This window comes from Nipponia nippon, unplaced genomic scaffold (assembly GCF_047370975.1).
Source record: "Nipponia nippon isolate SJK-2023a ecotype South Korea unplaced genomic scaffold, ASM4737097v1 scaffold_4, whole genome shotgun sequence".
Classification (NCBI taxonomy): Eukaryota; Metazoa; Chordata; class Aves; order Pelecaniformes; family Threskiornithidae; genus Nipponia; species Nipponia nippon.
This window is the reverse complement of record NW_028262358.1, coordinates 90,995,811-91,018,528: the sequence shown is the minus strand read 5'-3', so window position 1 is coordinate 91,018,528 and position 22,718 is coordinate 90,995,811.

Here is a 22,718-nt window from a genome sequence, read left to right as displayed (position 1 = left end):
GACACTTCTGAGGTCTGATCGTTTCAGTGGCTGTTCTGTACAAAAGCTTTCAGTTGGGAATAACTTGGCCTATGCATAAAGCAGTCCCTGATTTAAGTTTCACGTCCTCCATTTTTAGAGATGTATATAGGGATATAGTTCAGCTCTCTGTTCTATTGTTGCTGCAGTTACCTTTTTAATTTTTTGTAGAAGAGCTGCAATAATTAATTTTAACCTAATTTTCTGTATCTATCTAATGGTTCCTCCTGGTTTCAATAAATTGGAGTCTTAAACCCTCCATGAAGTAACAAACGTGAAAAATGCAGAAGAGAAGGAAAATCTCAACGATGAGATGTTAGCCTCCTCTCCTTGATTTTCCTTGACTTTGGATCTAGGTCAGATTCTCAGACTACTACTGAACAACTAGAAAATAGGGGAAAAGTATTTGCATTAGTCGTGAATCTAAGTGGTAGTCCTATGTTTTCATTCAGATTACTGGTATTACTTAATTAAATTGTCTCAGAGATTGCAGAAATTGATTGAGAGGACATGGTTTGATTAGGACACTGTATGAGACTGGCAGCATAATATTTCATTGCAAAAAGCCTTAACATTGCTGATTTTTTTCTAGCTTGTTTCAGGTTACATCTGTGAGTCTGAATTTCTCTTCCCAAACTTGTTTCAGAAGTTCTTGGTTGACAGCTGCTTGCAAGGCACAGGATGGAGTGCTCTATCTGTAGCAATGGAATGGGCAGGGTCCTGATGCTGAAGCATAACTGGAGAATAGTATTTCACTGCATGTGAAGACATTTGCGGCAAGGTACTTGGAGAGAAAAATGCTCTGGAGAAATGCAACTTAGGCTTACAGAGTCCTCCTCATTTTCTTTTCCTTAACAAAATAACACTTCTTCAAATCAATTTCCTTATGAAATCATATTGTAACAACAGATGCGAGCCATATTTCTGTGCGTAGTTTATGGGCAATCCAATTCAGACAAAGCAAACACGCTCAGCTTCCTCTCAGTGCTCCTGCAGTACAGTGATTTACAGGCTCTGGCTTTCCTTAGAGCCCTCTCAGTAGTGATTGCCAAAGTACTGTCAGTTTAAGAATGTGCAGAGATTTATAAGCTCATACTGAGGCCCCCTGGGACTCAGCTAATTGTACTCATTCCTTGCCTACACAGTAGAATGGATTTATAATGACTGTAACCTGAGAAAACACTAATTTATTAGTGTTGAACATGGGTTGTTTCACATTAAGATAAAGTAACTAAAACTAAAGTCAGTGAGAGACTTTCCTCTAAAGGCTCAATGAGCTGAGAGCCCGTGGATAAATTTATGTATTCCAGACACCTTGAATTGTCTTTAAATGCTGTAGATTCTCTTGTGATTTGTTCAGAAACCCATACCATTTCAGTCGAACTCCACTTATTTAATTTCTATTCTATAGGGGGTTTGACTGAAGGAGGGAGTATGATTTTTGCAATTTATTTATCTATGGGAATTTTCCACGAGTTTGCATATATGCATTACAAAACCTGTTTTCAAATTTGGGCCTGACTCCATTGGTCAGGTAACTGTTAGCTGAAAACAGGTAGTTGTTTTCTTAGTACAGAACCTCTAAATACATCCTTTTCCCCCACACAGAGAAAACTCACAGGATATATACAAATGTTCTGCTCTGTTCTTACAGCTATTTTTGTTTTCTAAACCAAGCTAGAACAATATCTCCCCTTCCCTCCAGGCTTTCCTGTGTTAAGAAACAAAAGGCACACAATCTCAGCTTGTAACAGGTCTTTAGCCCACATCTGCAATTAGCTCAGGCAATCTGCAGTACTTGTATGTTTTTCAGTAACTCCTTTATGCACATTATGATGTAGAACTTCCTTCATTTTATAGTCAGGTTGCAATTTTCAGAGTTCAGGATCCTGATACCAAAGTTAAATGCAGGAGCACTTGCATCCATCATTAGTTAGGTGACATTTTAGAGTTACTGCAGTTTGTAAATGATCTTTGGGGTGGTAGAAATGTCTGTGCAGCCACCACTGTGCTGTCAGCTCTGCTGCAGCCCAAAAAACCCATTGCCTTAAAAATGTATCCCAAAAGACATTACCATTTCCAGGAAATAAATTGCTTGAATTTTGTATCCGTTTTCTTCCCCATTTCCTTGCCGCTCCTTGTTGAAAGCAGCCAGGTGAATGGAACTTTCGAAGCAGACAAATTTGATCCTGAATTCAACTTCTGCCCAGATGAAATAACTTAGCACTGAATTTCAGTTTAAAAAAAATAAAATCTAGATATCATTTTTAAAGTTTAAGTGTTTGAGGCATCCATAATGCATTTCCACAGTCTAAGTGTTCCAGGGTCTTCTCAGAAAGCACATGTCAAATTTTAAGAGTCTGGTCTCACCCAAGCAAGTTCCCTAGAATGGGTCTTCTCTTTGTTGAAAGAAATATTTTTTCCTGTTATGGAAAAAAACACTGTCCCTAAATCATCAGGCCCACAAGATGACCATTGCATAGAAAGCATACTGAAAAGTTTATCACGTAATATGATGACAAGGGAAATAAGGGAATCTGCCTACCAGGACAGAGCATCTACCGAGTGGTGAGTGCATATCTTCCTTCTTTGTTTTTCCCTCTTCCTTTCCTTTTCATAGTTTAATGATAGAAAAACATCACTTCAGTGGAATTTTGTGAACAGTCAAGAGAAATTGAACCCCCATATCAGACCAGTTTTACTAAATGTTGGTGATGGTGATGTGTCTTCTTTTCCTCTTCTCAGAGACCCTAGTAGGAAAGACAGGTACGAGGGATGTAGGAAGGCCAGCTCCAAGTCTCTAAACCTGTATAATCTCTACCCCAGACCAGCAAAATTCTTAGGTGAGCCTTATTTTTAGCTGGACCTGCTACAATCTTTCCCATCGAAAGAATGCTATCTGGTTTCCTTACGACATACAATTCATGGTGCATTTAAGTGTAATAAAATGCAAAATACTTCAATATTTTATTGAGACTCAGGGTGTTTTCAAAAGTTTCTGGTCCGGACAGAGAGCAGTGAGTTCACAATTTATGTGGAATGAAACAATGTGGAAGTATTTTACAGTAAGACAAACTTTGCCAAGAATAAGGTTAAGGTAGACTTATTGCCTTAGTACTCCACTAGGCTAGGGGCTGTCATAGAAACATAGAATCATTTAGGTTGGAAAAGATCCTTAAGATCATCAAATCTGACTGTAAACCTAGCACTGCCAAGTCCACCACTAAACCATGTCCTCAAGCACCACGTCTCCCCGTCTTTTAAATACCTCCAGGGATGGAGACTCAACCACTTCCCTGGGCAGCCTCTTCCAGCGCCTGACTACCCTTTCAGTGAAGAAGTTTTTCCTAATATCCAATCTAAACTTCCCCTGGTGCAGCTTGAGGCCGTTTCCTCTCGTCCTATCGCTTGTTACTTGGGAGAAGAGACCGACCCCCACCTCGCGACAACTTCCTTTCAGATAGTTGTAGAGAGCAACAAGGTCTCCCCTCAGCCTCCTCCAGGCCAAACAACCCCAGTTCCCTCAGCTGCTCCTTGTAAGGCTTGTTCTCTAGACCCTTCACCAGCTTTATTGCCCTTCTTTGGACACTCTCCAGCACCTCCATGTCCTTCTTGTAGTGAGGGGCCCAAAACTGAACACAGTGCTTGAGGTGCGGCCTCACCAATGCCGAATACAGGGGCATTATCACCTCCCTGGTCCTGCTGGCCACACTATTCCTGATACAAGCCAGGATGCCATTGGCCTTCTTGGCCACCTGAGCACACTGCTGGCTCATGTTCAGCCAGCTGTCAACCAACACCCCCAGGTCCTTTTCTGCCAGAATTCTCTCCAGCCACTCTTCCCCAAGCTTGTAGCGTTGCATGGGATTGTTGTGACGCAAGTGCAGGACCCAGCACTTAGTCATGTTGAGCCTCATACAGTTGGCCTCGGCCCATCAATCCAAACTCTCCTTGAGTTGTGGGTTGTTATAATTAATTTTATTTTCTACAATGGCCTGGATGGATGTAGTAACCATCGACTTTTACCACCATCTCCAGTGAGTCTGCCATTTTAATCCTTTGTTTTCTCTTTTTTTCCTAATTCACAGTGACCAGGAAGTTTTTTTTTATTTCATTAACAGAAGGACACGAAAAAAGTTACATTGGAGTAATGTTAGCTAATCAATCCTAAACAAACTCTTTTTCTTTTTTTTTTTTTTTTTTTTTTCCCCAGTGATCTGAAAAAAATCCCTTATTTATATAATTCTAGTTTACCCACCTAGGAGGAATGAGGAGTTCAGAATTTCAGGAGTTTGAGCTGCCCATGAATTACCATGAGCCTATGGCCCAAAGTATTATTAATTTGATACTTCTTCTGATCATTCTCAAGTGAGCAAAAAAAGAGTTAATTCATTGCCTTAATATGTGACTTTCACAATTGTTTTTCTTATGACTGTATTTAAATTGGAAATTTGAATCTTATTTTGCATTTAATCACTGACTGCATTGTTACTCTTACAGAGAAGTTAGGGAACTAAAACATTTGTAGTGGGAACAATTATGGTGTAGTAGAATTATTAAATTATGCAGCTGTTTTAATTAAAATGAAAATAATTATGTCCATTTTAATATGCATCGTTCCCTTAATTGCTTTTTGAAACAACCTGGAACAAACTGGCTTTTAAAGGCCAAAAGTTTCTTCCTCATGATATCATGGAAAAAGAAAAAAAAATCCTTCAGCGTAGTCTTTCACTCGAGTAGTTTTTTGGCTTTGTGGGTGAAGTTTCTTGTTTGTTTGTTTTGTTTTTTTAAATCTACATTGTACCTTGATATGGAAAGGAATACAAGGAAGAGAGGGTATAAGAATAATGTAACAGTTTATATGTTCCTTCTTTTTCCTTTCTGTCTCTTTCTCTCTTTCTTTCATGTTACAGAAATTAATTACATTTTGGCTACACTTCATACCCAGACTTACTTTACCTAAGTGTAACTTAGGTGGATGGGGGAGAGGGGCAGGATACAAGGGTAGATATCTAGGATGAATGAGGAGGAGGGAAACCTAAGAAATGGTTCGTTCTATCCCAAATTGGTGTCTATTTTCTGATGGTGTGAATGCCTTCTCTGAGTACCTGTCTTTCACCACTTTCTATACTCTAGCCAACTAGAGTCTTCTGAAAGAGTCTGTTTGCATGTTCTTCACTCCTGTGGCTTCCAGCAGGGAGGGGAGGGATGAAACGCATCAATTGGGCCAGTGCTTTTTGCTCTTGTGCTTTTATGGTATTTCTTTTTCTGTAGGCCCCTGTTCTGATGATTCAGTAGTGTCAGTTTTGTGTCTATTTGGGGACGGGAGCAGAAGTGCATGTCATTGCCTGCACGCCCTTCCATGTGTCTTGTTGCTAGCTTCCCACCTTTCCATACTGTAGTCTCTGCACAGTCCCACTCCTAGCGTTAATCTCCAGGTCTGGCATCCTCAGCCTCTTGGGATGTGGCTGAGTGACGTAAGCAAACAAGCATCTGACAGGACAGGACAGTCTGACCAGTCCTGTGAGTCTCCGTGACTTTCATAGAAGTTAAAACCAGAGTAATCACGTTTTCTAGGTGGTATGAAGATGAGTAGAACTAGGGAAATGGAGTATTTTTATAATTTAAGTCTTTGCCTGAGCTGTTCCTTAAACAGTTCATGAAATTTACAGAAATGTAAATTTTTTATTAAGTTGATTTTTTTTTACAATCTCCATGTGTATTTATGTTGGCATACGGGTTGGCATGATAAGTGCTCTCATATAGCTGTCTAGCAATTGGCTAAACTGACTGCTTTCATTTTTAATTTCTTGAAAGCATCCATAATTTCTACTTCATTAGCTGAAGAGCAATGCCAAAAATCATTTCTGGGGCAGAATCTCTATTTGGCCAAAGAACTCAAAAGCTGGTGTTCAACAATACTTCAGTCTTATGTAAATTTTGAAGAAGACAGAATATTCTCCACTGGAAATGCTGCTGTTTTATAATTTTTTAATTCCAGAAATTTTGTCAATAAAACCAAATTTTGAGAGCTGAAATTAATCCATGAAAGAAGCAACATGTGGACATACATATTTCAGTAACTATAGTGTCTTTACAAACAAAATTTTAGAAACTAAAAAGATTTTTTTTTTTAATTTGTGGGTAGAAATGGGTAAAGCTGCAAAAATAAACTTCCTTGAATTGACATGTTTACAGAGTTATAGACCTGCAGTAGGTCAGTTACACTGGTATTCCCCTTTTGTGTATACTGAATTGAATGTATACTAATTAATGTGTATTGACTGGTCTTGTCATATGGCCTAACATGGTTCCAATTCTTACATGACTATCAGTGTAAAACCTTGTGGCAACAGAAGTTTGATTTTGTCACATTCATTGCATTCAAACTGTTTAACTTGCTTAACAAGGTTAAGTTTTGATATGCATGAAGCCCTGGAGATTTGCAGACCTTGAGACCATGGCCTATTTGCAAAGCCTTTCCAGGGTTTTAAGTAGTTATTCGGGCAAAATTATGCAAGAACAATTATTATCATTTCATTATTTGAAGGCATTTAAGCATTTGATACTGTAAATATTTTTTCCTGAAAGAAATATTGGTAAGTAATTATATGGAAAATCTTGCATTTATATGGCTTCAAGACCTTTTTCAGAGCAAATCACCAAACAACATTTTGAAAATGGAAGATTGTAGCAATAACACTACTTCTACTTCACTGCATGTATGTAATATTTTTATTATGTTTAACTATGGTATATAAATCAGGTAGCCTGATGCCAAAATCTTTGGTTCCACTTAGTTCACTTTAAGTTTGCAGCCTTGATAATGCCATGTGGGGTTGTATTTGAATACACTAGATGTACTGTAAATGACTTTAATGGTTTTACAAGGTCAGAGTGATCCAATTAGCTACATGGTCATATTTGTAACCACATTATTATATCTCAGATAATACAAGGCACAGGTGAAAAAAAGGCCAAATAACCTAATATACTCTTACACCACTTGAAAATGTCCTCTCTAAACTATGCTACCCTAGGTCTTTTATTCAGGCTTTATTTTAGGAATACTTGTTGTAATGTAATGTACTAAGAAAAACCTTCAGAATTTTTTCCTCTCTGTTGTGAATAGCTAGTTATGGAAATGATCTGAATTTAGATTGAACAGTGGCATGTTTACCTTAGCTTATAACCTCATATATGTGTAAATGGATTTTGTCACAGTTTCTAAATGTCACTTACGTACATAGTGGCAAATCTCTACTGTAGCAAGGTGGGAGTATGAAATCAGCCTTGATTCATGTGCAAAGAATGTTAGAGGTACACAGTGAGATCTGAAATATTCTTTTCTGCTGAACTGTACAGATCTCTTCTTTAAATACAACTAAAACTACCTAATGTATGGCACAGGAAAGTCTAGATTTCTTACAGCAGTTCCCACTCAGTTTAAACCGTGTCCTTTGTACTTTTTGAATATGAAAACTTAAGTGCAAAAGAAAAGCTTCAAAAGGAATGTATATTCCTGATGTTGTTTGTTTGTGTCTGTCTGTGGCTGCCCGCACAAATACAAGAAGGTGTACATCAATACTTTACCACCTGTATTCATTTCCCACTTCAGCAATAACTAATCAATTGCAATTTGACTTAAATATATCACATTGTTCATGGATGTTTTCTCTTTATGCTGTTCAGTGTTTAGTATACATCTGTCACATTCATCTCTATTTAAATTTCTTTGACTGAAAAAACCCCTAAGCTGTTGTTTAGCAGAACATTTAGGCCATTAATGTAATAAAACTCAGTGTAAGACCTTATGGGAGGGCAGGTGAATTTTTAATAAAACTTATTTATCTCATTCACGCTCATTCTCTCACAGGTTTCACTCCCTCCTCGCACCATGTGCTCACAGGCACTAGGATGTGTGTGTCCAAGCAGTTTATCTGGGACCATTTCTGAGACACAGAAGGATGAGGGATGGCAGCTAGGCCATCCTCACTGTCCCTCTCAATTGGTAAGAAGAAACTGTTTTTTCTTGGAAAGTTTCACACCCTTGAGGAGTCAACAGTGATAATTATCAAAGGATTGTGATCAGGAACGCGAAGTCCAGCTGGAGGTCAGTCTTGAGTGGTGTACCACAGGGTTCAGTACTTGTATCAATACTATTTATCGTCTTAACATGATGGGACAGAGTTCACACTCAGCAAGGTTGTCAGTTTATATACCAGAGGGTTGTGCTGCTGTTCAGACAGACCCTGACAGGCTGGAAAATTGGGCCAACAGGAACCTCATAAAGTTCATCAAAGGGAAGTGCAAATTCATGCTCCTTGGGAAGAACAACACCATGCACCAATATAAGTTGGGGGCTGACCATTTGGAAAGCAGCTTTGCAGAAAATTTCTTGGCGGTCATGGTGAACCCAAAGTGGAACACCAGCCAGCAATGTGCCCTTGCCACCAAGAAGGCCAACATCATCCTAGGCTGCATGAGAGGAAGTGTTGCCAGCAGGCTGGAAGAGGTGATCCCTCCCCTCTGCTCAGTGCTGGTGAGAGACACAGAATCATAGAATCATAGAATCAGTAAGTTTGGAAAGGACCTCTGAGATCATCAAGTCCAACCTGTTAACCTAACTGCCTGGTCCACCTCTAAACCATGTCCCTAAGCACCACATGTTTTTTGAATACTTCCAGGGACTGTGATAGTACCACTTCCCTGGGCAGTCTGTTCCAATGCCTAACCACTCTCTTCATGAAGAAATTTTTCCTAATATCTAATCTAAATCTCCCCTGGCACAACTTGAACCCCTATGGAGTGCTGTGTCCAGTTCTGGACTCCGCAGTATGACAGAGACATGGATATACTGGAGTAAGTCCAGGAAAAAGCCTCTGACATTATTACAGGACTGGAGTACCCTCATATGAGGAGAGGCTGAGAGATCTGAGACTGACCAGCCTGGAGAAGAGAAGGCTCAGGGTGGATCTCATCAATGTGCATAAATACCTGACAGGGGGAGTAAAGAAGACAAAGCCAGAGTCTTCCCAGTGGTATCCAGTGACAGGACCAGAAGCAATTACAGGAAATTCCATTTGAACATTAAAAAAAGCTTTTTTTTTTTTTTTTTGCTGTGAGGGTGGCACTGGCACTGGTTGCCCAGAGAGGCTGGGGAGTCTCCATCCTTGGAGACATTCCAAACCCAGGACATAGTTCTGGGCAACCTGCTCTAGCTGACCCGGCTTTGAGCAGGAAGGGTTGAACTAAATGATCTGTGGAAATCTCATCTGCCCTCAATGATTCTGTGTAACAGTGTGATGTTTTGCTCAAAATCTTGCTTACTTCAGCCTGCAAAAATCTGAGAAAATGTTGCTGCTCATTGTCTTGTTTTCTGTTGTTTTGGTTAGCTTTCTGGCTATAGTCAGTTCTCATCGCATATAACAAGAAGAGCAATGGCACATGCAACGTGCTGTAACCCTGTTGACAACCTCTTGTTATCAGAGCACAAGATGGAAACAACACACTACTCAGTGTGAACTAGTTTTATTGCAATCAGTCATGTCCTTGCTATCAATACTAGCTGTTCGTCTAACCTGGTGCTTCTACACAAAAACATTTCCTTTCAGACTTCATCTATACCAATCTTAATGTTTCTACCTCTACATATTTAGCATTGAGAAGGTGTAGTCTGTAGATCTCTGTTCCTAAAAATCTCACATTTTACTGAGACATCAACAGGTACTTGCATGGCCCATGGTGACAGTCTCTCCTTTAATGGTCCTGTTGGCCTTTTCCTTCCTTGATAGGCTTCCTCTTCTGATAGGAAACTTTGTGCACGTGTGTAACACACTTTTCCATACAACTGCACTGTCTGCACTTTCCCTGTTCTTTTTTCTATGGACTTATGTACAAAGATTTCCAATTCCCTGTTTTTTTTTTTTTTTCTGGGAAGAGGTGAACGAAGGCCAACCAGCTATCATTCTTAATCCCAAAGCTTGCTGGCAGGATCTTATCCTTTGTTGTCCTTCTACTATTGTATGATGAGGCTGATGGAAAACAGGAAGGGAGAAAGGATGACTACATGACATGGAGTCCAACTTCTATCCCAAGCACTACCTCATATACTTGGAATTTAATGAATCATTCATTGCTACCTTGCATGCTGGATCAGAGTAACAGAGTGAAAGGAGACTTCAGGTTTATATCATGAAACCTAAAACCAGTTATTTCCACTGCAGTTGATGCACAAAATCTTCCATTTCTTGATTCGCTGCTATCTGGACCATCCTATAAAGGCTTCACTTTCTGTGTAAGTGACCAAGACATTAGTTCTGCAACCTTATGCTGTTTTCCCAAAATTATAGCTGAGTGAAGTAAAAAACAAAATGCTAATACTCAGGCTGCTAAAAAGAGAACCTTTGAAATATGAATTCAGAAAGAAGAAAATTATGCTTCCAGAAACAACTTTTTGCTGTCATTGGTACTGTTCTGCTTCCCCCACTTCTTGCAACTGTATTCACTGCCTGTGGTGCTGGGGAAGACCACCTGAAACAGATTCGAGAGGACTCATGGTACTATCTGCAACTAATATTCTCTGCAAGAGCATTAGTGTTAAAAGTTTAGACTGCTGAGAGGAAAATGGCAAGACTAATGAAATGCAAAATTATATACCTACTTGCTACGCAGTGTCTCAATCACAGTCATGCCAGGGGCCTGCCATCCACAACTGTGCAGCCTTGCAGTTGCACCACTGCAGTCAACTTTCACTTTGTAGCCTTCTGGCCCAAGGCGCTGTGGCAGTGTTTTTTTTTTTCTCCATGTATCTGAAAGTGCTTATGGCTTTGCGCTGGCAGACTTTTAAAATGTTAAGTCTGTTATCTTGGGGTCTGCAGGAAGCAATTGCCACTGATGTGTAAATCGTCCTTCCTGTTTTTCCACCCCAATTTTATAATTTTTAGTTTCTAGCCTCATGCTAGGGAATAAATAGAGCTTAGTAGATAACATTAGTAGATAGTAGTCTTCAGGTAACCAGTAAGCATTTTCCAATAATACACATGCACAAGGACTAACAGCCAAGTCATCAAAGCATGCTCTAATCAGCACTATTAGTATAATGTGCAAGAGCAACCAACAGACAAATTGAGTAGGTCTTGAAACTATATAGTTACTTTTAGAAATGTATTTGAGGGGAACAAGTGCTGCACTGGAAAATATACTCAGAAGCCGATGCTTACATACGGAGACACCCATTGCATATTTTTCCAGCCGCACATAGCAAAGTTTTCCCATTCCCTTTTCTCTCTTTTTCTCTCTCCCCCACTCTGTGGCATTTTTTTTTTCTTCTTTTCTTTTCCAATTATAGTTAAGGCAGGCCATCAAATATATGCCTAACATAAATATTTGTGCATGTAAGCCCATTTTACCATTCTTTGTGCAACATATTCCTACCAGAGAAATGCTTGTGCTAAACAACCTGAAAACTTTTGGTTTACAACAACTTTCTCTGGTTCCTTTATTTGCAGGTGGAATTCCATCTGACTGCTCTGATAGAAACCTAACCTTGCAGAGCTGCCTTATCGATCACAATGTAGTTTTGGAGCTTAGAACTGTTCACTTAATTTCAAAAACTTTCCTGAATGCTATTAAAAATCACTGATCAAAGCATGATGGGCATTTCTACTACACTATTCTGCCCAAACATGCAACACAGAACTATGTCTGGCCCAGTACTTTAGGAAGTACTTTAGGCTTTTTAGAGAATTCTTGACGCTATTACAGATACACCAATATTGGCAATTTATTTTCAACATACATTAGTGGACTGTATAAAGCTGAAAGTCTTCCTATGCCATGAATGGGTATTGAGACAAAATAAGAACAACTAAGCAGAAAATAAAGACCAGATTCCTTTGTCACATGTTGATAAAGGGATCTGGAGAATGAAATAGACGGACAGTGGGTATTCTTCTGTGAAGGTAGCTCTGGTCTGGCTCAGACCTTTAGGTTTTGAAATCAAAGAGAATGAGGGAAAGTAACAGAGAAAGGTGTAAGCAAGCAGGCTCATTGCAGTACGAACAAAGTTCTTAGAGAATGAACTTTAATATTGAGACTGGAATACCTAGATGGTTGGTGAGTGCCTTCCAAACTGTGGCATTAATGTAGAAAGATCTTCCCTACATCTTACCTTTCACACCAAAATGCTGTGAAGTCCTTAATCACAGGATGAAGACTGAAATCCCTGAAAAACAGCCTTTCCATGAAGTGGAACAAAAAGAAGAAAATCTGTGAATTTGACATGTAAATAAATTAAACTTATGAGAGAAGTGTGTATGTAGGTTTAGCCTGTGCCTTGACAGAAAGGGTTTTTATTCCTTTGATGTCAGCTCGTCTGTTTGCTGCACACTGAGCAGAGATCCTCATTCTGTTGACTATAACCTATATTCTGTTAGTGCAGAGGTCCCTAAAAATTTTACAGTTATATATAAAATGTGGATTTTAGCCCAAATTAAGTATTCACTCTGAAGTATATTATTTAGCGCTTACAGAAAGTTTTGCAGATGCCCTATGAGGTGCTTTAAATGTGTCTATACAAAATGTTAGAATGTAGTCAAAGTAAAACTGGGTTGCTTTGATTTTAGATCATTGGAAAAGGTGAATCCTAATTAAACTGAAAGCCCTCTTTGAAAACTTTTAATATTCGTTAATGAATTAATTTGAAGTCTGCTTCCTGACTACTTTACAAGTTTTCTATCAGGATTTTTCATAAGTACACCAGCAAAAATGCTGAGCATGGTGTGACTGTCATTTGAAAGACATTGATTGAAAGACCTCAGAGGAGGTTATGTTGCCCTTCTACTATATGGTAGCTCTTGTGCCATGTGGGGCATATAGTCTGTGGTAGAGGCAATTTCCCAGGAGAAAGGCTTTATATGTCCCTGCCATGCTCTGTTACCATTCTACAACAAATGAGGAAGGTATTGTATATGTGGCTCGTCTTTGGGATATAAATATCATCTATTCCCAGAATATTAGTACTGCAGTACAGTGAGTGAGGCAGGGTCCTTTAAAGAAGTAATATATGGTTGCAAAGTTAGAGGCTGAATGAAAATACTGTATGTATAAATGGCTGGTGAGTTTGTAATCTACAAGAATTTACTTCTGCAGTCCTTAAAAAATGCATGGTTTACTCTTGTATAAGCTATGTATGGCTTTTAAAAGATAAAAAAACACTCAACTCAGTAGAGCATATGGCATTGTATCTGCACCTACGGGGATCACCAGCAGGGACGGACATTTCTTCACCCTCTGCAGAGACCTTTCCCACTTGAATTAGCAAAGTGGCTAATGGAATGTGACAAACTGTTATCACTGTGTGGACCTGTGCTCAAGGGGGGCATGGTGCTGCATCCCTGGGTGGCAAAGCTGCTGCTGCTGATGCCAGAGGACTGGTGAGTACAGGAGCTCCTGTATTGTATCGCAAGGTCTTTGGTCATTGTTTCATCGAGGGCTTATGTGCTGGGTCTTTCCCTTTTCCCCAGCCTGTCTTCTCATATTGCAGTGTCATCCCTTCTACAGTCTTTTTGCTAAACTATTTGTGTTCTTACTTCTCCAGGCTTCCAGCCCCAGTTTTTTCACCCAGTCATTTACAGATTTCCACTTTCCTAATATGTTGTATTCTTCTGTGATAGACTCTCTCCCTGCTCCTGATTTCTGTTTCACTCCGTCTCATTCTTATGAAGAGGTCTTGCTTTCTTTCTCTCCTCATCAGCTCAGCTTCCCCTACTTCCTCCCCACATTCAGTGCAAATGCCATTTCCTGTTTGGTTCCACCATCATCTTGGTTTTCAGTCTTCCTCCTTCTTCCTAAGCTAGCTGGAAAAGTTTCCTTTCCTCCTTTCAATTTGTCTCTCCTCCTGCATTTCCAGTTAGGTGGCATCATCTTACAAGCCAGTTTAAGAAAGAGGGTGCAGTAAGTTAAGGCTAGACTGGAGATATAAGGAAACAAATGACTTCTGTTTGAACTTTCATGTCCCCAAACTTCTGTTCTAGCAAAGCCTGCAGCAGGCCACAGCAGCCCAGAGCTGCAATGGCAGAGAAGGTCCCAAAGAGCCCTAGTTTGCAGAGTGACAAATTTACATAGAGCCTCCAGTGACAGCTGGCACTTATGAGGAGGAAAAGGGAGACGTGAACTGAGTCTGTAACTTGTGCAATCTACTGAAGCATTTAAAAAAAATCTTCTTAAACTACCAATAAATGGCAGGTGAAATTTTGCCCCCCTTCAAGTTTGGCTAAGTTTTAAGCAACTGAAAATAAGGTTTTGGAAATAGGGGTCAAAATGAATACTAATGCTATAAAATCCTGCTACGTTATATTCTGAGTTTGTCAGAAAAAGCAGGGTATTAAGCATTGATATAGCGCTGAGAGAGACGGGGCTCTGATTCAAGGGCTTGTAAGCAACAGCAAATGCAGATAATCAGAAGGAGAACAGGAGTAAGAATTGAGACGTATGAAGTGATTGCAATTCTTAGTAAAATAAGTTTGTTCAGCCTGTAAAAGAAATACTGGAACAATTACATACTAGAACCTGGTGGGAGAAAATGAACAATTTATCCTCATTGGTAGAACTGTGCATCTAAAAATGACATTTTATTCGGTCTTTATGAATAGATGTGTGATCATACCCTATACATCTAGGCAACCAACTCCAAATTATTCAGATGAAAGGAGAGGGGAGCTAAAACAGGTAAAGAAAAAGCACAGGCAATATGAGCACATGTAAATTTGGCTATAGGAGCATGCACTGAAAGTGGAACAGAGAAAAGAAGATTGGTTGTTGAACTGAGAATATTTTCCCCATAAGCTTGTTATCACAATTTTTCACAGGTGAATCATGGGGGGGGGGGAGAATTTTTATCATACATAATGTTTCTGTTCTATTGAAAAATCAACTTTTTAAAAAATCTAGAATTTCCTCAAAGGGAATAAATAAAAAATTAAAATTCAAGCATTTCCTGAGCTTTTACTGATGTTTCAAGGCTAGATACGTTAAGCGTTCTTTTCTTTTTATATATGCATACATATGTCCCCACAGACAATTTCAAGTTACACAGCCAGTTAATGATGCAGTTTCTTATAGGCAAAGCTTCTTTTAAAGTTGTTTTATTTTGTATTCAATAAGGTCATCCTCTGTCTCTCATCTTTGCAAGCAGCTCCCATTCATGTCACAGGCGGTTTAATAAGATTAAGCTCCATAGCATCTTCTGGTCCCAAAGGTCTTCTGACAGAGCACAGCATCCACAAAGCTACCAAGCTCTGCTGCATATGAAATTAACAATACACAACACAGTAGATAACTCTATAGAAAGAGGTACTAATTGCAGATGTACAGTAAGAGCAGAAACCTGACGAAGGTATTGGGAACTTGGACTCATGCAATACCATCTCCTTAACAGTCTGTTCCCGTTTTGAACAGTTCTGCTTTTCTCAAAGCATCAAAGTGAAAACATAGCTGAATCAATAGATGTAAATAAATTTGAGGCTTCTAAAGTGTCTTCTTGCATGTTTCTTTGCAGGCAGAGGACATTTCCTATCAGGTTTATTGAGTATTTGTGACATATGGTGTTACCTTCACCACAAAGTACACAAGAAAGGAGAGAGTAATCCTTCTGTGATGCTCCTTTCCTGTGCACTGTACATGATCAAGGCATCTGTTAACTTCAATGAGAGTCTTTAGTATGCAAGTGTTATCTGTTTGAATCTGGGGTGAAGGGTATTACAGATTCCGGTGAATTTTAGTCAGAGATGGATGGAGAGATCCTGCAAAGCAGATTGACTGCCAGTTTAATTTTTTCAAACTTTGGGATATGGCATTTTTTAAGGCTTTTTGAGGTTGCTAATATCTGCTAGATATGTTTAGTGTCTATGCGTCCAAAATCATTTATATTAAAAAACTATGTTTAGCTGCAAAATCAAGTGGCTGGGAATGAGGAAGTGCCTGAAAGAATGCTTTCTGCATAACCTAAATCTTTTCTACTCTTCCCCCCACCTGCCCTCCCTTCTGGATATGCATTTGGAGGCAAAGTCAGCACTGGGCAGAGGCAAAGTATGTGGTTACCTACACTGGAAAAATTGTAATGAAATATTCCTTGGAAAGGCTATATTAGGACCCTATAAAGGGTCTTTAGCTTTGTTGCCGATATAATTTCTGTCTCTTCTCCAAGGAAGAATCAGCTGTCAGAGAAGCACTTGCTGCTGAGCAGCCAGGCTTTGCCTCTTGCCTACACAGCCTCATAAAGAGCCAGGCTTGGTGCTGGAGCATAAAGCAGTGCTGTGTGCTTCTAGGAGAGGGGAGATTGTTCCCCCAGTGGCATTTGCCATTTCTTCCCACATCCCATTTCACATCCCATCGGAAGTTCTGTCCTGGCCCACTGCTATGGGGTCAGTACTTTCTGCTGCAGAAGCAGCCTGGGGGATGCAGGCACGTAAGTCAGTCTGTGGGGACAGGGGATCATCAAAGATCAGTTCAGCTGGAATGGGAGATCAAAGGTTCACAAGAGATGTTAAGGAGGGAAAAGAATGCTCTCATTCACAGCTCACGCAGACTTCCCCCACACTCTTTCCTTTTCATACTTTTTTCTTTACCTCACTGCCCAAACTCTGCTGACATATTCCCGCCCTTTGCTTTTGCACAGAGCTCCTTATCCCTCTAAAACAAAGAGACAAGCAAATCCAAACCTCACTAATACTTTTGCCCTCCCCCAGTCCTTCCTTCCACTAGTAGTTAGCTTAAAAGATTAACTGTGCTTTAAAAATGGATCAGGTTTGTGTAGTGCATGATGGTCTGGTTTAGTCCTTTTTAAAAGCAAAGCAAATTCAAACAGAGCCAAGAGCAAAAACCCGGCTCTTTCACAGTTGGCCACTAACTGAGAGTTAGTTTTATATTTCTGTGTGCTCAGCATGAGATATTCAACAGCAGATCTGTGGAAGCCTTGAGGCACACAGCTGAAGCTGAAATCACTTAAAGTTGTGCTTTGAACATGCAAGGTCCTATGAAATGCTAAGTGTTCAGGAGGAAGATGGCCCAATGCTGTTAAATTAGGTGGCCCCCATTAATGAATCTTTTGACAGTTTTAGCTTGTACTTCTTTGGGCCTTATTTCCTAGGTGGTACAGCAAAGATAAGACCGGGTAATTGGGGATGCTGTCAAACTCAAATAATTAAGGTCTCTGAAGCACTAGGTTTATGATGGAGAAGATAAAGCAAAACCCATGCTGAGAGCAACGTTTTAGTGTTCAAACCGTAACTGGTCTTTTTTTTTTTTTTTCAGAAGGGTAAACTATTATTTCTCCATTCAAAAACCAATCCTTCTTTTTATGCTGTGGAAGATATTTTCTTCCCCATGCACTGAGAAGTCTATTTAAACCTTCCTTATTGAATGCTGCTTGGAACAGACACCTGATATAGTTAGTTCAAGTTTGGAAAACTTATAAGGAATGGGAAGCAGGGCTGGCTAGGCGGATGTCAGAGAATGCCAGCTGTACTTGTCACAAATGGGTTGGACTAGATGATCTTTAAGGTCCCTTCCAACCCAAACCATTCTGTGACTCTGTGAAATGCTGCTACTCTGCCTTACATACTTGTGTACTAATGCCATTATTGAAGATTACAAAACGTGTGTGCCTGTGAGTTTATAAATACACTGTTTCTAATCCTTCTTTATACTTAGACTGGGATCTTAGCAGAGGTGGAATCTGGACACTCACAAATGGCTTCATATGGGTGAAATTAACTGTGATGCAGAAGCACGCACTTTGAATCCAGGCTCTTGCCAAACTGCTCATCTGTCTCGTCTGACCTTGTGCTAGGGCAAGTTCCAGGTTGCGTGCAGTACAAGGTCTCAACAGATGGAGAGATGAACTCTTCATCCTCTAATTAGCATAAAATATTTACTTGCTATGGTCTACCAACAACCCCAGCACTGATACAAGTATTCTTATATTAACACAACAAACAACTTTCAGTCATTTGATTGTAATCGGTATATTGACAGTGACTCTGGAATTTTCACTCATCTAATTTTCAAACTCGCTTAATTGGCAGAAGCCTGCCATTTGATAAGTGCTGTAAGATATATGAGCTTTACCTGACAGTCCAGAGACATAAAACAATAAGATCTTCACTGCTGTGTTTTATTTCTGGAAGAGAAGTTAAACTTCTTTTCATGAATTAGAGTTGACAGAGCTACATGCAGTAGGGACCACTAAAATTTCATGGCCTTGAAATTAAGTGTCACTCAGCAGTTTTGCTAATCTTAACAACCATTCACAACCAGATAATAAAATGCAATATGCTCATAAAAACTATGAAAAAATATGCTAGCTCAAGGAGCAAATTTTTGGTAAATCTTAGCACCTGATCTGAGAACTTTTCATATTGAGTGTGTTGATCATTGTCAGTGGATTCATGGAAGCTTGCAGAACTAATCCTGGTATTGAGAAATTGTTCCTGTCAACACTTAATTCTCTGTAAATCCACTGATACTGACAAAGGGGATGATATGCATGGCTGTAATGAAACATAACAATTGCTAGCTGTGGGTGAAAAACATTGCTGACCTTTAGTACTTTAAAATTGTAAATGCATTTAGAGTTAAGTAACAGGATGGTGAATTCGAGAGTCATATCAATTACCCAGGTCTTTCACCTGAAGCAGCAACAACTTCAATTGTATTCTTCTTGTGGTGTGCCTTAATCAAAGAAATTTAAAAAAATACTCATGCAAATCTGGTTCCAAATGTTGAACAAATTGTCTAATCACTTCATAAAACAACCTCTGATAAGCCACCCATTTAAAAAAAAAAAACATGTCATGCTGGAAAAATTGCAGAAATTGTTTTGAAAAGTGCACAACTAGACCACAAAACATGTAACTTTGAGGTTAATAGTACATGCTCCCCGAGTAGCATTTAAGCAGTTTTTTGAGTTAAAAAAGAACAGCTGATGAAAAAACACATTCCTCAGGCAGTGTCCTCTGATTTTATCCATTGTTCCAAGTGACTTAGATTGTAAACAGGATTTTAAATAAAGGAAGGGTACTATGACCATAGCTTGATAGCTTTTCTTCTTACTCGCAGCCAATTCCAGCATGGTTTAATGCACTGCTGATTTGTAAAACAACTTCTGAATTAATTTGTAAAGCCTTAGGTTAGCTGTGTCATGCTATTTTAAAAATAATTTTTAAGGAATAGTATGGGTCTACTGTGGACAGGAGTAAAGCGTTATTGGAAAATCCTGTTGTACTCTAGTGGAAATTACTGGGTTTCCTACACTTAAATTTCTATCACCCAGGAAAATGAGTAGCTCAAATAGTCCAGCTAAAGATAAAAACTGAAGTAATGTTGTCCTTTTAGCTTCGATTTAGCCTCTCATGGGCAACATTCTCGCTGGACCTAAGACAGATCTGGAAGCAGAATAATCACATTCACTGGGCACTGAGTTTAAGCTAAGTGAGTTTAAGTCAATATGCCTTGCTGACCTGGACCCACCTGACTTAGACATCTACATATAGTTTATCCACATGCCATAAACATCACCTGCACATAATAGGAAGCTATGTTTTCAGAATTGTATTTCCCTTTATTTTAAGAATAAAACAATATTGTTTTGGTCTTGGGGAAATCTTAGGGATTGCTTTCTAGTGCTTCTATTGTAGAGATACTTTGCATGTGTTCATAGTAAACAATGTTGACAGACTTTTGCAGCCTGACCTCTTTTTTAGTCATTTTCTGAGCAACGCTGTCACTGTGTCTGTCTCAGTAAGAAAATTCCTCTTATTGCCCACGTGGACTGTAATTGTGGTTAATTGAGCACAGGAACTTTACCAGCTGGTAGCTTGTGCCCTATCCACTATAAGCCCACAAGCTCGTGTTCTTGGAAAGTGTTGCAGGACATGTATAATACACTTCTCTGAAACAGCTTACCTTCAGCTTCTGAGAGATGCTGCCATTTACACTCCTAACTCACTTTAATTTCAAAGGGAATTAGTCTCTGGTCATCTCTAGTGACCACAAGCTAGGTGATGTGTTGTAGACCATGCATGAAAGTGCTTCAGCTGATGTCTGCTGTCGTGTTAGAGCCCACAGAGAGCAATTTTTTCAGATAGCTAATCACATGAGATTTTCTAAAGGAGAGTCAATGTACTTCAAACTGCATTTAAAAGCAGGTTGAAGTTCTACGGTGTCACAACACAGTTGCACATGACAAAAGTCATTTCATCAAGTGCACCACCAAACAGTTGCTGTGGCTTCTGGGAGGTGTTAGAGTGTAAAGTTGCATCTGTTTGAGTAGTCTAATCCAGAGGTTATAAAAGCACAGCGGCCCACCAAGGTTTATGAACTCTTGGCTAGCTACCCAGAGATGTAAAAAACCTGGAGAGTGCTGGTTCCAGCTTCAGCAATACAAAAGAACTTTCAGAAACTAAATGTATGTTATAAACAATACTGTAAGAAATAAGTAGGAAGTGCACAGATCCGCAGAAGGGTTCTCTCTCCTGATGGAGGTGGAGGAAACTATAAACAGGTGCAATGAAATTCTGTGCCTTATTCTCAAGCTAAATACAGCACCCAGCTGTTGCTGGTTTACATCCATGAATTGGTAAAAACAGATTTCTCATTCTAGAAATTAAGAAATTTCTAGGAAAAAACCTTACCTCAGGAAGTCTGGGCTGTCCTGTGAAGGTGAAAATTCTGAAGTATCTGTTTCAAAGGAAGTTTGAATTTTTTGTAAAAGTTTTGAAAGTTTTTCTTGGGATCATCTCAGGTTTAAAGTACTAGATAATGAACATGTGTGACTGATCTTTTACTTTTAATCTTTTACGATAAATACATTATGCCCACAGAACAAGAATGATAAGTAGGAAAATTGAGATAGTCTGCCTTTTATGACCAAAAGCAACTGTCCAATATAGGGAAAAAAAACCCAAATGAAAGTTCTGCAAAAATTGTTTTCCAGTATTTTTTTCTCTATTGTAATTTTTCCCATATGAAGATGTGCAGAGAACTTTCTCTTCAAGCAAACTTGTGAATTACTCATTGCAAAATGGTGAAATGTTAAATATTAGCCTTGTTAAATCTGCATTTTATTGACATTTTAGTGTTTATATCCATATATTAGCAATTTTGGTTTATAGCCATTACTGATTGAATATGAATTTATGCCAATGCTCTGACCATGGTTCAGTATGGGTGGAAGGTTACAAGCAAGACTCTCTTACTTCTAGGGAAGTTGTAAATTGTGACCTTTCCCTTGGCTGAGAAAATACCTTTCAGCAAATTAAATATTTAAAACTGATCTCATACTGAAATTCAGCACAGTTTACAGAAAATATTTTGGCATAGTTATATTCAACATTTCTACTGAAAAATTAGTTTTGCTTGCATTCAAACCTGTTTTTTTTTCATTGTGGAAGAACACCTTTTTTTCCTCTTTACTGTCTTTTTTTTTTTTTAGTTTCTATTTTTTGCCCTGTGCAAAACATTTTTTTTCCATTTTCCTTAGTGGCTTTCTTGTTTCTGGGAGCCATGACTCTTTTAAAGCAACACACAAGCTGTTTATTGTGACTGGCAGTGGTCTTTTGTTTTGCAATTGTGTGAATTTTTGAACAGAGATAGAATATGGTGGATGTATTATTCTACAGTATGTTTGTTTCCACTTTTTGTAAAGACCTGCTGTGATCTCAGAACAACGTACCACAGTTAGCGTGAGAGTTTCTTTCTTTTAATAAGGACATAATTAACTTAATAATATGTCAAAAGATCTTTTTATTCCTTATCCTCTCTACTCATCTTATCCTATGCACTCCAGTGAGTTAAAAAAAAAAAGGGAAAAGATAATGTACTCCTTGTTCTTGGGTTTTCCTCCCTCCCTCCCTTCCTTCCTCCCTCCCCATCTTTGCACATTTTTTCACCTGAAACAAGGGCACAACTTTTTAGCAAGTTTTGAAGGGTGTCTCCTTTTAAATAGAATGACACATTTTGCATGATATTGTACGAGTATTCAGTAGCAGGTTAGCAGCAGTTTGTTATTTTTGTAAAACTCAGTTATGAGAGTCGTGTTATAACAGCTGCAGGAATACCAACTAATGATGCAGTCCCTGGAAAGCACCATTCATTGCATTGTCATGGATGAAAAACCTTGAAGCAGCAGGAATATGGGATGAAGCAACATCGTCTGTACTATAAATCATATTAGAGTCTACCATAGTCTCTTCTGGAGACCTGATGGTTTCTAACACCACTTGTGGGGCTTTGATTAAAACAAACATTTTATTCCTTTTTTCACATTTAAAGAAGTCTATGTGGCTATGAGAAAAAAAATACTGGTTGGACACATTCAGGATTTTGAGAAAAATGCAAGATCTGATATTCATCATGCTTCTTTTAAGATAATTGTAACTCAATTACATTAATCTCAAGTGAAGTCACAGTTCCTATCCAAGACTGAAATATCTAGTTGTTTTTGTTAGTACCCACACTCTGACCATGATGTAATCAATTGGTTTGATTAGTAGGAATATATTTTCAGTATTATCAGAAGAAGCAATATTGGAGTAAACAGCTAAGATGTGTCCCCCTGTTAAAATCTGTATGATAAGCTGCAAAAAAAGCCTTCATTTCAGTACAAGAATTGTCATTGCTTTACTGATGGACTCAGCATT